Here is a 20,811-nt window from a genome sequence, read left to right as displayed (position 1 = left end):
TTGAATATGTGAACACAAAAGAGAAAATTGCTGACATATTCACTAAATATTTACCTAATTATGGTCATGAATATCTTAGAGGTAAACTATGGGTGATTCCCCTAAACAAAGCTACTTAAGCTATAGAGAAGCATTACATCAAATGTGTTGATTAGATTATCTTACACATTGATGCTAACAGTTCTACTTTAGGAGTTTCCTAAGGTACCAATGAAGAAGAAGGACCGTATAGAAAATCAAACATATGAAGATGATAGATGAAGAATTCAGACCTATCATGCAATTATATACATAATCAAAATGTATGAGAAAGAGATGTTGTCTTTAGCATTGTTATCAAAGAGGGAGAATATACATAAAATATAGTAAAGAGGGAGAATATATCCTAGAGAGAGAAAGTGGATGATGCAAAATACATGTTAAGTAAGAGGGAGTGATTACTTAGAGGGAGTTCATAAACTTTCAAGAGTTTCTAGATCAGAGATATATGTTTGAATGAAACCAATGATATTAATTAAATATCTAATATATTGAGAGTGTTACTTGAAGACTGGACAAATATTGGATTGTATGGTAGCGTGAAGTATTTCTACAAATATTTTTTTGAGGTGTTTCCATCAATGCCAAAGAGGAAGATTGTTGGAAACCACAATTGGAACACTTGTTATGTTGTCATTGATGTCAAATCTATTGGTGAGACAATTTTCTATCTAATCTAAATGTCATATCTATTTGATTGATGAAGAGGATTTGAGAACTTGTTCACAACAAAAACATTTAGAGGAAAGGTTGAGTTAGGAAGAGGAAACTACAAATGGAGATTTGATTAGTTAGACTTTGACAAGATAAAGTGATTGCTTAAATCATGTTGCACAAGGAGAAGATAGTAATGTTCAAGTCTTGGAAGTTTGAGAAAAGATATATAAAATGTGTAGGCTTGACCAAGTAATAGAGTAAAAGACTTAAAAATTTTGATGGACATGCTGAGTGATGCCAGTGTCAACCAAGCCACAATAAGTGCCAAGGAAATCTAGTGTTGACCAGGCATCAGTATTGATTGAATGATAGTTTTGATTTTGAGCAAGAAGTTTTATGGTGAACAAGTAACTCAGTGATGACCGAGTGTTAGAACTTAGTGTCAGTCAAGGAACAACATTTTAACTATTTGTGATGAATCACAATTTCTAGTTGACTAAGTTTATTTCTTGGGATATGGAAAATGTGTTGAAGATAAGGATCAATGAGTTGGATCATTTAATTCTAGGAGAGGATTACGTAATTGACCTAAGAGATGAATTCAAGGAGAAGCTTCTAGAAAAGAAGAGATAAACATAATGATGATTAGACACATTATATCTAATGGATTGAATCATGAACCCTAAGATTGATGATGTTGTTTAAGCAATAAAAGATCACACCTATATATTTAAAGAGGTACATATGTGAAATTTTAGAAAAATAGAATGTAGAGTGCATAGATGTTGTGCACATGTGAAGAAGTTCCAAAGAGTTGGAGTTGTCTACAAGGGTTTGGGGGCAACACCCCTATGGGGTCCTTGTCATAGTACAAGGGGGGTCGACAGGCAATGCTCCCATAGGGGTTTTCAGGGGCAACAAGCCCAAAGCCAAAAATGACCTTATATTGTAAAAGGCATAAGTTACTATTTTCATATTATTTTAGTCCTAATTTTGTAAGCATCAAAAAGCTTGTATAAAAAGGCTTAGGGTTAGGGATTTTCATAATGTGTGATGCAAAAATTGGTTCTTGTGGTGGTATTGAGCTATAAGGGATTATAGATTGTAATCAAGTTGTAATCACTGGATAATAATAATATTGGACTTCTTGTTGGTGTACATAGCCTAGGGATTGGGTGAACCGTGTTAAATCTTAGTGTCTTGTGTTCTCTTTTATATGATCTACTATTTTTTGGTATTGGTTATATTTGCATGTAAGTGTCATTTCTATGTGAGTTTAATCTAACAAGTGGTATCAGAGCCGAATTGTTGTCATTTTTCATTTTTTTTAGCTAGATTGTCATCATTTTTTTAGCAATCCTTTGCAGGAAGGTGTCATGGTTGAGTGAGAGTCTCATGGTTGTGTGGGAGCTATGGTAGACAAGGGTAAGCTAAATATGGAGAAGTTTAATGGAAAAATATTCAATTATGTAACATGCAAATGGAAGACTATGTTTATTAGAAGGACTTATGGAAGCCATTAGAAGAACAATCCAAGAAATGAGGAACTATGTCAGATGAGGACTAGGAGATTTTAGATAGAAAGACACTTGGAAGCATTCAATTATGCTTGGCACCATCAGTGATGTTTAAATTCACAAAAGCAAAGATGACAAAAGAGTTGATGCAAACCTTAGCGAAATTGTATGAAAAGCCCTCTGCTTCAAATAAGGTATTTCTCATGAAGCATTTATTTAATATAAAATAGGCAGAAGATGGATTTGTTGCAAATCATTTAAATTAGTTTAATACTATTACTAGTTAGTTATCGTCTATGGGTATTAATTTTGATGAAGAAATTAGGAGTCTCTTGATTTTGACTTCTTTGCTTGAAAGCTAGAATGACTTGGTAATAGTTGTGAGTAATTTCATTTCTAGATCTAATACCCTAAATTTTGATAATGTGATCGGTGTTATTTTGAGTAAGAAAAGTCATAGGAAATCCTTAGGTGGATCTACATCAAGAAGTGTTTTGAATGCACAATGCAGAGGTAGAATGATTATGAGAGGAAATAATTCTAAAAATCATGGAAATCAAGAGGAATGTCAAAGGGGAAGAGATCTCAATCCAGATGACTGAGAGATTGTTGGTGTTGTGGTAAAATAGGGCATAAGAAGAAAGATTGTTGGACTCAAAAGAACACTAAAGGAGATAAACTAGAAGGGAACAAGGGAGAAAATGTGGTAAGTAAAAAATTTGAAAATAATGCTTTTCTTTTGTCTTTAGAAAGTGTTGGTGATTCATGGGTTTTAGATTCTAGTGCTTCATTTCCTGCTACACCTCATAGAAATTATTTTATTGATTATGTCCAAGGGGATTTTGGGCTTGTTTATTTGGGGGATAATGAACCCTGTCAGATTGTTGGAAGGAAAAGGTTAAAATTAAGAGTTATAATGTGAGCCATTGGCTACTGCATGAGGTAAGACATGTTCCAAGGCTAAGTAGGAATTTAATTTTAGTAGGGCAACTCGGTGATGAGGGTTGTGTAGTTACATTTAATGATAAAAATTGGAAGGTTTCAAAAGGTTCCCTTGTAGTACAAAAAGGTGTGAAAGTAGGAACCTTATATCTTTGTACATGTTATATTGTTCCTTCTACTTTGATTGTTTGAGAGAAAAATGAATGTTTAGGAATAGTTGCTATAGTTGAGTAGGGAGAACAAATAGCTATTTTAGATTCTGATACAACATTATGGCACAAAAAACTTGGGCACATGAGTGATAAAGGTATGAAAATACTTCATTCAAAGTAAGTTTTACTAGGTCTAAAATGTGTTAATATGGGTTTAGGTAAAAGTTGTGTGTATGGAAAATAAAAGAGAGTGAGTTTTGTGAGACTGGGAAGAAAAAGAGAAGTGAGAGATTGGAGCATGTGCATACAAATGCATGGAGACTAGCTCAAGTACCTTCCCTTGGTAGCTTTGATTATTATTTTATATTTCTTGATGGTCCAATTAGAAAAGTATGGGATTATTTTCTTAGATAGAAATCTGATGACTTTTAAGAAATGGAAATGCTTGGTTGAAAATGAGACTAAAAAGAAATCAAAATGTCTCAGATCTGATAATGGTGGTGAGCATTATAGTCATGAATTTGAAGATTATTTCTCCGCTAATGGTATTCATAGATAGAAAATAGTCCCTATGACTCCATAAGAAAATGGAGTGGCTGAACGCATGAACAAGACTATAATGGAGAATGCAAGAAGCATGAGGTTGCATGGAGGGTTGCCCTTAAACATGTGGGTATTGGATATCAATACTACTATATATTTGATTAATAGAGGTCCCTCTACTCCTTTGGGTTGTGGTATTCCAAAGGAAGCATAGACTGGTAAAAAGGCAAGTTATTCTTTTCTCAAAACCTTTCGCTATGAAACATTTGCTCATATAGATTGTGAAAATAGAACCAAGCTAGAACCTAAGTCAAAGAAATATGTATTTTTTAGATATGGCATTAATGAATTTGGTTATAGGCTTTAGGATTTTGAAAATTGTTAGATTGTAAGAAGTAGGGATGTCATATTCAATGAGAAAGTGTTGTACAAAGATCTATTGCAACAACATGAGAAGAAAGAAGATGATTATGTAGTGTTGGATGATACTCCAAAAGCTAATGTTCCAAAAATGCCTCATGATCAGCAACAACTGCAACAACAAATACCACACACCCCAATGAATATTAGAAGGTCAACAAGGATCAATAGAGCTCCAGAAATATTTTCTCCTTCCTTGTATTCTATTTTATTTACTGATGCTGGTGAACTTGAATCCTATGATGAAGCTGTGTAGGTGGATACAAAGATTCAATAGGAGTGCAATGAATGAAGAAATGGACTCTTTGTTAAAAAATAAGACATGAGATTTATGCAAGTTACCTAAAGGTAAAAAGACTTTATAGAATAAGTGGGTTTATAGGTTGAAATAAGAGGATGGAGGTAAGAAATGATTCAAAGCTAGGTTAGTTGTAAAAGGATTTGCATAGAAAAATGTAATTTATTTTGATGAGATCTTTTCTCTTATTGTTAAAATAACTTCTATTTGTACTATTTTAAGTATTGTGGCTACTAAAAATTTGCATTTAGAGTGGCTTGATGTTAAAATAGCCTTCCTTCATGGTGATTTAGATGAAGAGATATATATGGCATAGCTATAGGGATTTGAGGTCAAAGGTAAGGAGAACTTAGTGTGTAGATTGAAGAAAAGTCTATATGGCTTGAAATAAGCACCTCGGCAATGGTATCTAAAATTTGATAGGCTTATGCATGAACATGGATACAATAGGTGTCATTTAGATCATTGTGTTTATTTTAAGAGGTTGGATGATGACAACTACATTATTTTATGTTTATATGTTGATGATGTGTTTGTAGCTGGGTCTAACCTGGATCATATTAAGAGGCTGAAATGCTAGTTAGCACATGCATTTTCTATGAAGGATTTGGGGACTTAAAAACAAATCCTTGGTATGAATATTTGCAGAGATGGGAAGAACAGGAAACTGACTTTATCTCAGGTTGATTATATTGAGAAGGTGTTGCAGTGTTTCTCTATGGAGAGTGCTAAAGCTGTTAGCACACCTTTACCTAGTCATTTGAAGTTGACTAAGGAGATGTGTCCCAAGACACAAGAAGAGGATGATAAGATGCCTAAGGTACCTTATGCTTTAGCTTTAGGAGCTTAATGTATGCTATGGTATGTATAAGGCTAGATATTGCACATGTAGTGGGAGTCATTAGTAGGTATATGAGTCATCAAGGGCTTGAGCATTGCAATGAAGTTAAATGGATTCTCAGATATTTGAGAGGAACAACCAGTAAGTGTCTACATTTTGGGGGCAATACTACTGATTTATAGGGTTGTGTTGACTCAAATTTGGCAAGGGATATTAATACTAGGCAGACTACTACAGGTTATGTATTTACTATTGGTGGGACAATCATGAGCTAGGTTTCTAGGTTACATAAGGTTAATGCTTTATCCACTATAGAGGCATAGTATGTTTCTGCTATAGAGGCAACCAAGGAGATGATATGGCTTTAGTTCTTCATGGAAAAATTGGGACACCCATAGAGGGATAATTATTTGTTCATAGATAGTGAGAGTGACATTCATCTTGCAAAGAATTCAGCTTTGCATTCAAAGACAACACATATACAGTTGTGGTACCATTTCATTCGATCAATTTTTGATGATGGAAATTTAAGGCTAGAGAAGATACATACAAATGAGAATGTAGTAGATATGTTTACAAAGGTAGTGACAAGAGAGAAGTTGAATTCCTCTTCAGCTTCAGCTGGTCTACTAGAATGAATAGATTAAAAGAATATTAGAGTCCAGGGTGATTTAATATTCTTGTGGGAGCTATAATTTTAGTAGTGCTATGATCAGTCTTCAAGTGGGAGGCTATTATTGTGGAGTCTGACTAGTCTCCAAGTGGGAGATTATTTTGATGTGGAGCCTAATCAGACTTAGAGTTTTATTTGGTGTAGTTTCCCTCTAGATTATTTCTATGGGGTTTAAGATAGGATCAAGGGTCAACACCCTTGTGTGTCTCTATCGTATTATAGGGTGGGGTAGAGGGGAAAGGCCCCTGGGGGGGAGGGGGGGGGGGGGTTTAGGCGAGTGCCCCCAAAGCCAAAAATGACCTTATATTGTAAAAGGCATTGGTTACTATTTTAATATTATTCTAGCCCTAATTTCATAAGCAACAAAAAGCTTTTATAAAAAGGCTTAGGGTTAGGGATTTTCATAAAGTGTGATGCAAAAATTGGTTCTTACAAAGGTATTAAGCTATAAGGGATTATGAATTGTAATTAGGTTGTAATCACTGGATAATAATAATATTGGACTTTTAGTTGGTGGATGTAGCCTAAGGATTGGGTGAACCATGTTAAATCTTAATGTCTTGTGTTCACTTTTATGCAATCTACTATTTTCTGGTATTGGTTATACTTGCATGTAACTATTATTTCTGTTTGAGGTTAATCCTAATAGGTGGTCCTAATGATATGTAAGGGATAGAATCAATTTGAGACTCTATAGGATGTTATTTGTGTTTCTTCTCCTTCTCTCCAAAAGATGTCTCAGCTACCAATGCATAAGTTTGTGAGCCTATGAGGGAATCCAACTAAGAGAGCTTAACTTTCTCTCGAGTCAAACGATCACAAAAAACCTCCAAGGATGGAAAGGAAAATATAGTACCCAAAGCATCCATGATAGAATGAAAGGTAGAAACAAAAATATAAAAGTTTCTAGAAAGCTTAGAAAGAATTAGGTGAATGCATTTAGTGTCAGTCTTGGTTTTCACACAACTCTGTAATAAAGATTTGTTGTTTGAACTTCATCAAGAAGTCCTTGATTGAATTAAAGAATATGGTACAAGAGAGGTAAGCTCTACCTCAATCTAAAGTGCCCTAAACCCATTCACTATACCAATCAAGTCGTCAAGCTTGGTCCACATAGCTAGAGGGGTATTGCACACATCAAGGTAAAATTGTAGACTATCATATACCTATAAAGAAATCAAACCAATTGCCTCAGCCATCTTGTTCCTATGTTGCATGACCTCAAAAGGACTCTATGAAACTAGTTGCACTACATCTAAAAAAGGTTGCAACCCTTTTAACCAAAGAAGTCATATCATCGGGGACTTCCATGTGTGATAGTTATGATGGGTTAGAAGTTCTAGACAAGAATAGGTATTGACCATTGTTTTAGAAGGCATTTGATTGTTTTTTGAAAAAGTTCTAGTTTACTAATGTAAATAACATAAATAATATTATAGGAAACACCCCAAAATGCAAAACACCGAATCCCAAATGCTAGAGGAAAACAAACTTCAGTTTTAGAATCACATGTACCTTTGAAATATACTGATGAAATAACAAAGAATTTGGATAGTGCTCAAGAAGAGCTTTTCAACACTTTTTTTGGATTAAAAAATGGAGCTAAAATGAGAAAGTTATGCCCCATAGAAGGTAGAAAGCATCATCTAAATTTGAGCAAAAAAGTGGGTACCAAACTGGAAAGAAATCTAAAATATACCTTCACCATTATGTTTGTATTGTAATCAGCATTCCAATGATTTTTTTTCTTCCAAAACATGATATCGTATGCTCAAGTTAGAGCCATAAAACAATGGTGTCTTATTTTTTTTTAAAAATAAGATCTAGGATTTATGCAAGTTGCCTATAGATAAAAAGATTTTATAGGATAAGTGGGTTTATAGGTTGAAAGAAGAGGATGGAGGTAAGAAATGATTTAAAGCCAGGCTAGTTGTAAAAGGATTTTCATAGAAAAAAGTAATTGATTTCGATGAGATATTCTCTCTTGTTGTTAAAATGACTTCTATTTGTACTATTTTAAGTATTGTGGCTACTGAAGGTTTGGATTTAGAGTGGCTTGATGTTAAAATAGCATTCCTTCATGGTGATTTGGATGAAGAGATATATATGTCATAGCCACAGGGATTTGAGGTCAAAGGTAAGGAGAACTTAGTGTGCAGATTTAAGAAAAGTTTATATGGCTTGAAACAAGCACCTCAACAATGATATCTAAAATTTGATAGATTTATGCATGAACATGGATACAATAGGTGTCATTTAGATCATTGTGTTTATTTTAAGAGGTTGGATGATGACAACTACATTATTTTATGTTTATATGTTGATGATATGTTTGTAGCTAGGTCTAACCTGGATCATATTAAGGGGCTGAAATGCTAGTTAGCACATGCATTTTCTATGAAGGATTTGGGGACGTAAAAAAAAATCCTTTGTATGAATATTTGTAGTGATGGGAAGAATAGGAAACTGACTTTATCTCAGGTTGATTATATTAATAAGGTGTTGCAATGTTTCTCTATGGAGAATGCTAAAGTTGTCAACACACCTTTACCTGGTCATTTGAAGTTGACTAAGGAGATGTGTCCCAAGACACAAGAAGAGGAGGATAAGATGTCTAAGGTATCTTATGCTTCAGTAGTAGGAAGCTTGATGTATGCTATGGTATGTATAAGGCTAGATATTGCACATGCAAGAGTCGTTAGTAGGTATATGAGTCATAAATAAAGATTTGTTGTCTGAACTTCATCAAGAAGTCCTTGATGGAATTAAAGAATATAGTACAAGAGAGGTAAGCTCTACCTCAATCCAAAGTGCCCTAAACTCATTCACTATACCAATCAAGTCATCAAGCTTGGTCCACATAGCTAGAGGGGTATTGTACACATCAAGTTAAACTGTAGACTATCATATACCTATAAAGAAATTAGCCCATTGCCTTAGCCATTTTGTTCCTGTGTTGCATGACCTCAAAATAACTCTATGAAACTGGTTGCACTAAATCTAAAAAAGACTACAACCCTTTTAACCAGAGAACTCATATCATCAGGGACTTCCATGTGTGATAGTTATGATGGGTCAAAATTTCTAGACAATAATAGGTATTGACCATTGTTTTAGAAGGTGTTTGATTATTTTTTGAAAAAGTTCTAGTTTATTGATGTAAATTATAGAAATAGTATTATAGAACACCCCCCACAATGCAAAACACTGAACCCTAGATGCTAGAAGGAATACATATACAAGCAAAGAGAAAAATAAAGTTTAGTTTTAGAATCACATGTACCTTTGAAATATACTAATGAAATAAAAAAGAATTTGGATAGTGCTCAAGAAGAGCTTTTTGACACTTTTTTTGGATTAAAACATGGAGCTAAAATGAGCAAGTTATGCCCCATGGAAGGTAGAAAGCATCATCTAACTTTGAGCAAAAAAATAGGTATCTAACTAGAAAAAAATCTTTAAAATACCTTCACTGTTATGTTTGTATTGGAATCAGCTTTTCAATGATTTTTGTTTTCCAAAAAATGATACTATATGCTCAAGTTAGAGCCATAAAACAATGGGGCCTTTGGAAGTGTAAATTTTTTTTGACACCCCCACCCCCCCACCCCCCCCACAAAAAAAAGCTAATGGGATTAATGTAATGGGCACCTAAGAAATGCCCAAAATCCAAAACAATTGCTAATAGTGATTTTAATGTCTTTGCATAGATTGGAAACCACATAACATGAAAAAGAAGGAATTTATGCAAAACTAAAGATTGAACTACTAATGAAATAATGTTAGTATTCAAGCTAATAAAATCAATTACATAGAAAACTTTCCAACTCACTAATTACTCTAGCATTATAACATGTTCTTACAGTCATGATTTCTCAACTTGCTGCTATAGTAATATGAATAGTGTCATGCTATAGTTCTAGTACAGTAAAAAATACCTTCAATCATTCCAAGAACCTCATAAAAAAATTCCTCCACAATGGCATAAGTATTGGATAAGGAATGAGAATGGTATGAGCAAACACCCAATCTGCTTGTAGCTTGAAATGTGCCCAAGCTACCTGTTAATGGAGCTAATAGAAATGAATTCCAAAGGCCAAACCCTAAGAGAATGATGTCTAGAATGTCACAAGAGAGGATAGACATCCTCTAATGACAAGAACAAATTTGTAACTCACACATCCAATTTCTTCTCATATTCAACCTACCTAACAATATCCACAAGCTCTCCTTTTATTCCTACTTCATAGGGTCGATCATTTTTCACAAGCAATGTGTGATAAATAAAATAAAATAAAATAATATAAAATAAAAGGCTAATGGTCACACAACTAGACAACTGCTAAAGTGGGGACATTACAATCCACCCCCTTGAAATTGCTTGTCCTCGAGCAATCTCAGTCTTGTTTGTTGTAACACCTACTCACTCTCCCAAGTAGCATCTTCCTTTGGCAACTCTCTCTATTTGACTAAATATTCTTTAATCATCCTGTTCCATAGATTCCTCTTTGTGGTATTTAGAATAGCCTCAAGAATCAATATGAGCTTGCCCTCCTCATCTAATGGTGGCAAATCTGTAGAAGGCACAACTCTCTGACCGATGCCTTTCTTAAGCCTCAACACATGAAACACATTATGTAGTCGATTGCCCTTTGGAAGCTCAATCTCATAGGCAACCTTGCCCACCCTATGAATCACTCTATAAGGCCCATAAAACCTAGGTTTTAACTTCTCTACTTTGCTCTTCTTGAGTGATGATTATCTGTATGGTTGTAGCCTCAAGTAAACCATATCTCCAACCTCAAAGTTGTGCTCTATCCAGTGCTAGTCAACATACAATTTTTGCTAATTTTGGGCTTGCTATATATTCTCCTTGAGCGCCCTCAAAATATCCTAAATATCTTGCAAGAAGTATTTTTCTTTAGGCACTCTACTATCCCCCAAAACTAGATCCATGAAACTAGGTCCTTCATAACTATATCGTGCCATGAATGGAGTCATCTTGATGGACATATGATAAGTGGTGTTATAATAGTACTCTCCCATATGTAGCCATTTGACCCAAGCCCTCTACTGTACAGTCACATAGTTCCTTAGATATCCTTCCACCCAATTATTCACAATCTCTATCTTCCCATCTATCTGCAGATGATAACTAGTGCTAGGTGTAAGATCTACGCCACACAATCCAAAAAATTCTTGCCAAAAAACACTCATTAATTTACTATCTCAGTCACTGATAATGAAACTAGGTAATCCATGTAACTTGAATATCTCTTTGAAGAAAAGATTGACCACTTGTTCTACTATGTAAGTGGATGGAATAGCAAAGAAGTGAGCAAACTTCATTAGCAAATCAACTACCAAATAGATACAATATCTCCCCTATACTTGTGGTAACCTAGTGATGAAGTTCATAGAAATACTTTCCCATTTCCTATTCAGAATGGGAAAAGGCTGTAACAACCCTGTAGGATATGTGTGCTCTCCCTTATTCTATTGACAAACTACACACACCTTGACATGCTTCTAAACATCATCCTTGAGCCCTTTCCATGTGAACCACTCACATATCCACCTGTAGGTCTTAAAGAGGTGCATCACGAAATGCCTTCATTATTATCTCCCTAAACTATGATGAAGGAATCAAATATATCCTACCCTAGAACTTGATCAATCCATCCATCACCACATAACGATCATCCTATAGGGTGCTTGCAATCACTCCAGAAGCCCAAGTGTCCCTTGCATACTTTGATGTAATCTTATTTCTCTAATCTCCTATAATCTTAGCTAGAGAAAAAATATGAGCTCTCTTGGATAAAACATCTTCTACCACATTCTTCTTCCCTTTGACAAACTCAATGTCAAAGTCATAAGCCTAGAAGTTCATAATTCAATTCTATTGTCTATCATTCAAGTCTCACAAACTCATGAAGTATTTGATGTTGTTGTGATCAGTCTTGATAACAAACTTCCCTCTAACTAGGTAGGACTGAAACTTGGCCAATGCATGCATAATAGCCAACATCTCTCAATCATAGATGAAATAGCTCCTCTCCACTCCATGGAGCTTCCTACTCTCAAAAGAAATGGGATGCTTCTCCTGCATCAAGATTGCCCCAATCCCATCACCCAATGCATCACAATGAAGCTCAAATGGCTTTGTGAAGTCTGACAGATCTAATACTAGTGATGATGACAACACCTTCTTGAAATTATCAAAGCATCTTTGAGCTTCCCCTATCCATACAAAGGCTCCTTTCCTGGTAAGGTATGTCAAGGGTGCAATGGTTTGTGAAAATCCTTTAAGTAATCTCCTATAAAACCCACAGAGACCAAAGAACCCCTTAAAATGTGTAAGCTTTGTAGGAGTAGGCCAATCAACAATAGCTCTAATCTTTTTGGGATCTACCTGAACTCCATCTATGTTGATGATATGCCCAAGGTATACTAACTCAGTCAACCCAAACTCACACTTAGATTCCTTAGCATATAGTGACTCTTTCTCCAAAATGGATAACACCATCTCAAGATTTTGTAAATGCTCCTCCCATGTCTTACTGAAGACCAAAATGTCATCAAAAGAAAATTAGGACAAATCTCCTAAGCTGCCTCTTAAATAATTGATTCATGCAACTCTAGAATGTAGTAAGGGCATTGGTTATCCCAAATGACATAACCAAAAATTGGAAGTGGCCATAGTGACATTGAAAGGCTATCTTCTCAATGTCCTCCACCCTCATCCTGATTTGATGATACCTTGACCATAAATCAATCTTCGTAAAGAAGTATGCACCATGTAGCTCATCAATCAGCTCATCTATCTGTGGGATAAGATATCTATTCTTAATGGTCTTCTTATTTAATGCCCTATAATCAATGCACATGCACATTGTCTCATCCTTCTTCTTTACCAATACTACTGCTATAGCAAAGGGGCTCTTACTAGGCCTAATATTCCCCATCTCTAACAAATCCTTAATCATCTTCTCTATCTCATCCTTGTGTTTCTCAGGATGATGATAGGGAGTAATCATAACTAGTTTGGCTCCCTCCTTGAGCTCAATAACATGATCTATCCCTCTCTCAGGAGGAACCCCATGTGGAATCTCACTAAATTTTTTTGCATGCCTATCAAGTATCTCCTAGATACCTAGTGGATGACTCTTCACCTATGGCTCCTATGAGGCTAGCATAGTGAAACATTTTGCCATCCACTCTACATCATCATGCCAAAATAGTATTTGCATTCTCCTCAAGGAGATTCCTCTACAGATCCAATCTAAAAGTCCTCTAAGTACAATAGTTCTACTCTCATGCTGAAATCTCATCTCCTATTTTGCTAGATTGAGTGTGAGCTCATCTAGCGAGGCCATCCATGTCATGCCAAGGATGACATCATAGTCTCCCATGTCTACTACATAGAACTCATCCTCCAACTCATAGCCATCTCCAAACTTGATGTGAAGATTAGATATCTTTTGAGTGCATAATAATTTGTCACCATTAGCTACCATGACTCTAAACCTAGTGTGCTCCTCAGTTTGTAAACCTCTCTTGGCTACCAATCATGCATCTATGAAATTATGTGTAGCCCTAGTGTCAATGAGTGAGATCACTTTCTACTCCTAGATAGCACCACTAACCTTAAATGTGATTGCCTCCTGAGCCCTTGTTAATCGTGCAAATGACTTCTCATCCTCGGGAATGCTGCTCTCCTCTGTAGTGCTATCCTCATCTGAGTTAGAGTGCTAATCCTCCCTCTCTAACTATAACTCCTTTGCTGAGAAATACTCCATTTTATTTGCTTTAGCCTTGAGAGGAAACTTATGAGATAAGTCCCAAGGCTCTCTGCAATGAAAACATAGCTTCTTCCTCATCAACTCATTCAGGGTGTCATTATCCAACTTATTATCCCTTTTTGGCTGAGGATCCTTGTGAAAAGATTTTTTTTCCTTCTCCTCATCCTTTTTTATATATGAATTCATGTATTGAAATATGCTCCTAAAAGAAGAAGGTGCTAGGTCACGAGCCTTTTTAGTGGCATCCTGTAACGTAGCTGGGCCATGCCCCTTGACCCAACCCCTTAAGGGACCTGAGAGTCCATCCATAAACAACACTACTAACCTCCTCTCTAAAATATTTGTGACCAACATCACTAACCTCTAATATATGTCTCAACTAATTCCCACTGGTTGAGTTGTGCCAACTCCTTAAACTATAACTTAGGATCTTTGGTATCAAATCTCTCTATGAGTCTCTTAGTGAACTCCTCATAAGATGTGATCTGATTATGTCCAAGGGTTACCATGCCATTGTGCCACCACTCATGTGCTGGACCATCCAAATGAATAGCTACATACTTGATAACCTTCTCCTTAGGCATAGGATTTAGCTGGAAGTATATATCTACCTTTTGCACCAAAGCTCTTATAGTCATCTTCCCTGAAGCATCATAATAAGGTAAAGAAATTTTCCCAACATTCTTTCTCAGCTCAAATTTTTGATTTCTCCCTCCTAATTTGGGCATGTGTCTCATCCTCAAGTCCATAAAATCTCAAAGAGAAATATCTACTTGAAAATCTGGTCCACTAGCCTCCCAGTCCCTCCTGAAATGATCCTATAACTTAGCAATCTACAATTCATTAACTAGTTGAATCAGATCTTTGGGTGAGAAGGTGGGTAGAAGATGTCTCAAGATCGCTATTTGAGTTGGACGTGCAACATGTCTAAAGTTATAAGCCACATTCCCATTGTTGACATGTCCATTATTATCATTAATGTTATTCTCAAGACCGTTGTTGTTGCCTTGGCCTCCATTATTATCATTTCCCCCATTGTTATTGTTTTCATTGTTGGCATCATTTGGATTAATATTAATGCCCATTTGTCTAGCCATAACCTGTAGCATCATATCCATATGCCTATTTCACTCCTATTGCATACACTGCCCCTTCTCTAATGTACCTAGTCACCATCTGAACATTACCTCCTCCTAATTTGGACTAATATTCTTGGCTCCGTCTAGTCCTATATCCCTGTCACCTCTGTCACCCATACTATTGTCTTGTTCAAAGAATATCTCCTCTGTATTTGTATGACTAGATTGTATGTCCCTCTGCATGAATGAACTAGACTATTCGCTTTTCAAGTTTGAACTCCTACTTTTTCTTGCTCTGGTATTGCAAAAATTATAAAGCCCTTGTCGCATGCTCAAACATAAATACTTAGCCCTTTTAATTGCTAATTTTAGTGTTTTGACATTTTGTCAAACACTTTGCCCTCTATCCAGCTATTCCAAATTTACTATATGACCTCCATAGGATGGCAGGATTTATAGCTTTGATACCACTGTATTGGGCACCTAAGAAATCCCCAAAAAATTGAAACAATTGTTAATAGTGATTTTAATGTCTTTGCATAGATTTGAAACCGCATAACATGAACAAGAAGGAATTTATTCAAAACTAAAGATTGAATTATTATTGAAATAATATTAGTTTTCAAGCTAACAAAATCAAATACATAGAAAACTTTCCAACTCACTAATTACTCAAGCATTATAATATGTTGTTCCAGTCATGATTTCCCAACTTGTTGCTACAATAATATAATAGTGTTGTGCTATACTGCTGGTACACTAAAAGGTACCTTCAATTAGTCCAAGACCCTCATAAAAAAATTCCTCTGCAATGGCATAAGTATTGGGCAAGGAATGAGAATGGTATGAGAAAACACCCAATCCTCCTATAGCTAGAAATATGCCCAAGCTATTTGTTGATGAAGCTAATAGCAATGAATTCCAAAGGCCAAACCCTAAAGGAATGATGTCTAGAATGTCACAAGAGAGGATAGACATCCTCTAATGCCAAGAATAGATCCATAACTCATGCATCCAATTTATTCTCATATTCAACCTACCTAAAAATAGCCACAAGCTATCCTTTAGTTCCTAGTTCATAGGGACGACCACTTTTCACAAGCAATGTGGGGTAAATAAAATAAAATAAAAGGCTAACAATCCCATAACTGACCAACTGCTAAAGAGGGACATTAAAATTAAAAAAAGGCCCCTAACCCCCCACATGACTACAGGATGGTGGGCTAAGCAGAGTGGGAGTGGAGCTTGGGTGGGGCAACCAGTTGTGGTGGTGTGCTAGTCGCTCACAAGCAGACCGCAAGCATGATGGTAGGGAGGTTGAGTGTTGGAAATGGACATGGGTGATGGTGGTGAGATAGAGGTTGGATAGTGGTGTGGCAATGACAAGGAGGTTGTATGGTTATTTATAAGTGCAAGCATTTTTTTGAAATGTATTTTTAAAGTTTTATTTTTATTTTTGACAAAAATTGCATCAAAATGCATGTTAGGGGCCGTATGATCATAGTAGTAATTTTTTTTACCTTAAAATGTGATTTTGGCCAAAATAGATGTATTTTATATGGAAATAAGGTTTTTGACGTCCTTTGAAACCAATTGTGAGGTCTCTTTGGCCTCAAAAAGCTCCTAAATTCAAAGACTCCCCAATTTTCACAAGAAATACTAAAAACTGCTAGATATGATCCATCAAACCCTCATTCCTACTTTCTTCAAAAAATTGAACAAGCTATAGTCAATCACACTTTGATACCACGAAGGATTTGAGAAATACAAATCCACAAAACTTGAAGAACATCTGCATGCAAGAACCTACCATAGAGAGGCAAAGACAAAGAGAAGGCAAGGGTTTAGCTCTAAAAACATGTAAGAATATATTATTAGATTGAAAGAATGAATTGAAATTTACAATTGATCAATCCTTATAGAAGGAGATCATAAAACCTAAAAGGGAAACCCTAAGAGGTAAATGACATTTAATAATAATAAATATTTTATTATTAAATGGGAATGCATGTGCATAAAGAAAAATCTTAAGAAGGGAGAAAAGGTAATTTAACAAAATGAAATGAAATGAATCCTTTAGTCTAAAACACAAATGTTACACCTTTCGACTAAGCTATATTGTGGTGATATTGCAACTTTTTACAGCTAAAAAGTTATGACACTTGTTTAATGATGTTGAATCTTTATAAACTATGAGATCAGTTTTTTGTGGGTAGAGGTAAAGCGACCCTATAACATTAGATAAATTAATCATATGAGGCATAAGATCTAAAAAATACCTCATTAAAACTTGATGTTTTGTGCACTTTATGAACTGAAGGGGACATATTGATACAAAGTAGTGCAAAATGTTTGGTCAAGCTACAAACCAAAATGAAGGAAATCCTCTAATTTAAAATCCCAACAAGATATTTTAGCATATATATTTCAAAGCTACAAAAAGAAATAGAAAAGATATGCAATGCTACACATTTCAACTAAGTGATATTGCAACTTTTTCCAACTAAGAACTTGTTGATACATTTTAACAAGGTATAATCTTCCAAAATTGAGAGAGGATCTTGTTGTTAGAGTAAATAATTATTATTTACTCTTATAGTTAAGTTTACTTAGGCTAATGAATTTATTTAATAGTTATAGTTGATGAGTTGTTGACAACATAGGAGTTTGTTCCTATCTAGTCATACTTATCCTCTCACCTTGATCGAGGATATTCCACCTTTTGTGGACATATGCTTAGTTATCAACCTTATCTTCTAGCACTTTCCAGCTTATTCTAAAAGCTTCCTTGAGGGCTTTATATTCAGTCTCTCTCATTGTAAATTCACATCATTTCACATAGCAATTTCATTTTCTTATTGTGAAATATCTTTTCTTGCTTTGTTGAATTGCTCCAAGCTCTTGTTCCTTCTTCTTCGGTTTCTCTTCAACAAGCTATTTTCATGCAGGTGATCTTCGCACACTATGTGTAATGCCCCACCAAGGGATCCAAAAGAATTAACCTAAATTTTTACTAAGTTTTCCAAGCAATTTATTATTATTATTTTAATCATGAAAGATAAATCATTCATATCAAACACATAGTAGTGAAAACAATAACATACATACAACTAAAGCATACATAAGCATACATAATGGGTTACATTCTTTAAGGATCCCAAGAAGTTGAGTCACATTTAATCTAATTAATACTAAGTCTAACAACTACCACATCTACATGAAAGAATAATGAAAATTCCAATGTCCATAATATATATTTGTTCTGAATGCTTCTTGGCAATTAAATTCAGAATGCTCAATCATCCACTATACATGTCACAGGGTATGTAAAGCTTAAAAGATTAAACATATGTTAAAATATAGATACATCATCCTCATTGAATCCATTATATAAGTGCAATAAAGTAAATGAAACTATTAACATACATGATACATCCATCCATCAATAAAGATATAACAACCAACATAAAAGATAACCATCCATTATAAAACACAACTAACTAAGTGCGCGGTTCCTCCCAACTGTCAATAGCATCATTAGACCATCGTGGGCCCTAGCCATCCCTCCACATGTAACATCCCAAGTCACCAAAGAGATCATCAACATTATAATAGTAGGGATATCACTCCTAAAACATACTACAACATATGCAGAAGGAAATCTAACATGCTACAAAATATGCATAAAGAAATCTAACATGCAAGGAATAAAGCATAAGATGATCCTACAAAGAAGATAACATCATCTATCACTGCTAATCATCAATATAAAGGAACATACCAGTAAATAACATCCATCATAATGATGCATGAACAAAATGAAGATAAATGCCAACAAAGAATGTTCCAACCATAGTGAGTACGGATGGATCTCAAATGGTAAGAGTCAAAAAGCACTACCACCTGACTGTGTGGAACCTAAATGGTCCACTCCCACCATGCTGAGGAGATAGTCTCAAGTCCCAAACAAGATATCAGATCACATAACACAAGACAACAAATCACATAACACAAGTACTCTCTAAGTCTAGGAATCCTAAAACTATACTAACTCAAAGGTTCCATCATAAAAGGGTCGACACCTATAACCAAAGGCACACAAGACACATAGGAAATCTACTATGTAAGTGGGAAAGTGTCATCGCATGGATCATGCTAGAGTTACCCTAGTAGTCTCTCAATAGACCCTGACCCCCTAGTGATCCCTCTGCGGCCACTAGTATCCTCTCATATTGACGAGGCATACTACAAAATGCAAGTTCGTAACCAAGTGTTCTCTCTATTCCCATCCTAGTCTATACTAGCACTCAAGACATGGGTGAGAACAAAAAATTATGTTATTAGGTTAATTTTAATCCCCATTTAGTGTAAATGTTTTCACTTATTAAATAACTTAGAATGAGTTACCTTGGCAGCCACTTAGGGCCCCGACCCCCATTGCAAGCCACTTCCCGACACTACAAGTAGATAACCTACCCTAGGCTCAAGAAATCACAAATCACAAAATCACCTCAGTCCTATACAAGTGATTGGAAAACATCATAAAGACAATCAAAATAATCACATCAGTTCTCCATGAGCAATTGAAAAGCATTTAATGATAATCATAATATCCATTGGTTCTCAATGAGCAATCGAAAAGTATCTCAAAGTAATACTGATCGGATCTAGAATCAGTTTGGAGTAATATTGAGCTCCTATTATTGGTGTTGAAGTACAGACTTCAGTTTCCTCCCTCTCTGCATTTGGAATCTAGGTTCTTTTATCATTTTTTGTGCTTTTTGTAGTTATTTATTTGGTATTTGAGGGATATCTCCAGTTGTTAGCGGGGGGGGGGGAAGGGGGTATTTTCTTTTTTTTAATTTACTTTAGAATAGGCCCTTCTACTTCTATCTTCTTCTCTCAATTTCAGATCCTTCTGTGACACGACTTGTGCCACACAACTATCACACCTGAAAAGTACAAATGACTAGGCTTCTCATGTCATGAGGTTTATGGTCATGTCTAGATGAGAACTAACCTATTCTACAATGCTCCTTTGAGGTTATTTAGGATAGAAAAAAAATGGATGAGGCCATGGGATTGATTGCATTGAACATCTCAAATAGTCTTCTATTTCACTCTAATGGTTTGACCACTCTACGGGCTATTTGGATGAAATTCCAGTCTTTGTTTGGCATAGTGAATGAGTTCTAGGCACTTCAGCTTGATGTAGAGTTGACATCTTTTACACCTACCAACTTCCCCACCATTGAGGACTTCTTGATGAAGTTCAAATCTCTATGTACACTTTTGCAGGGATGTGGGAAAAATAAAATAGATGATGCGTGTATCTTTCTAATACTCTCAAAGTTGAGGGGAAAATATCAGATCTTCTCTTCCACTTTCTACTCCACTATGGATGCCTTGGGTGAGAGACACAAGATGCCTTCATTTGAGATATTTTGTGATTGGTTAACTCATGAACAATCCAATACTACTTAGATGGATTCACTTATAGGTTCACAGTCATAGAGATTGCTTGCTAAGGATACACAAGAGCAGAAGCTGAAGAAGATATCATATTCCTCTTCTACTGGTTCATCATCTTCTTCTAAGAAAAGGGAGAAAAAGAAGACTAAGATTCCTACCTATTCCTATTATCAAAAAGGGTCTCATGATGAGTCGTGTTGTTTTCAGAAGAGATTTGATGGCTATGAGAAATAGATTGTTGATTTGCAAGATCTCCTTCAAAAGAGCACTATTTCCTCTCTGTCCTCTTCTACCCCATAGGGATCTTCCTTTTATTCTTCTTCCACATCTTTGACATCTACATCGAATCTTGGAAAGAGTCATGCATGACAGG

This window comes from Cupressus sempervirens, chromosome 3, assembly GCF_028749045.1.
Source record: "Cupressus sempervirens isolate cs-2001-9-10 chromosome 3, ASM2874904v1, whole genome shotgun sequence".
NCBI lineage: Eukaryota > Viridiplantae > Streptophyta > Pinopsida > Cupressales > Cupressaceae > Cupressus > Cupressus sempervirens.
The sequence above is the reverse complement of the archived record's forward strand: the minus strand, read 5'-3'. Positions refer to the sequence as shown.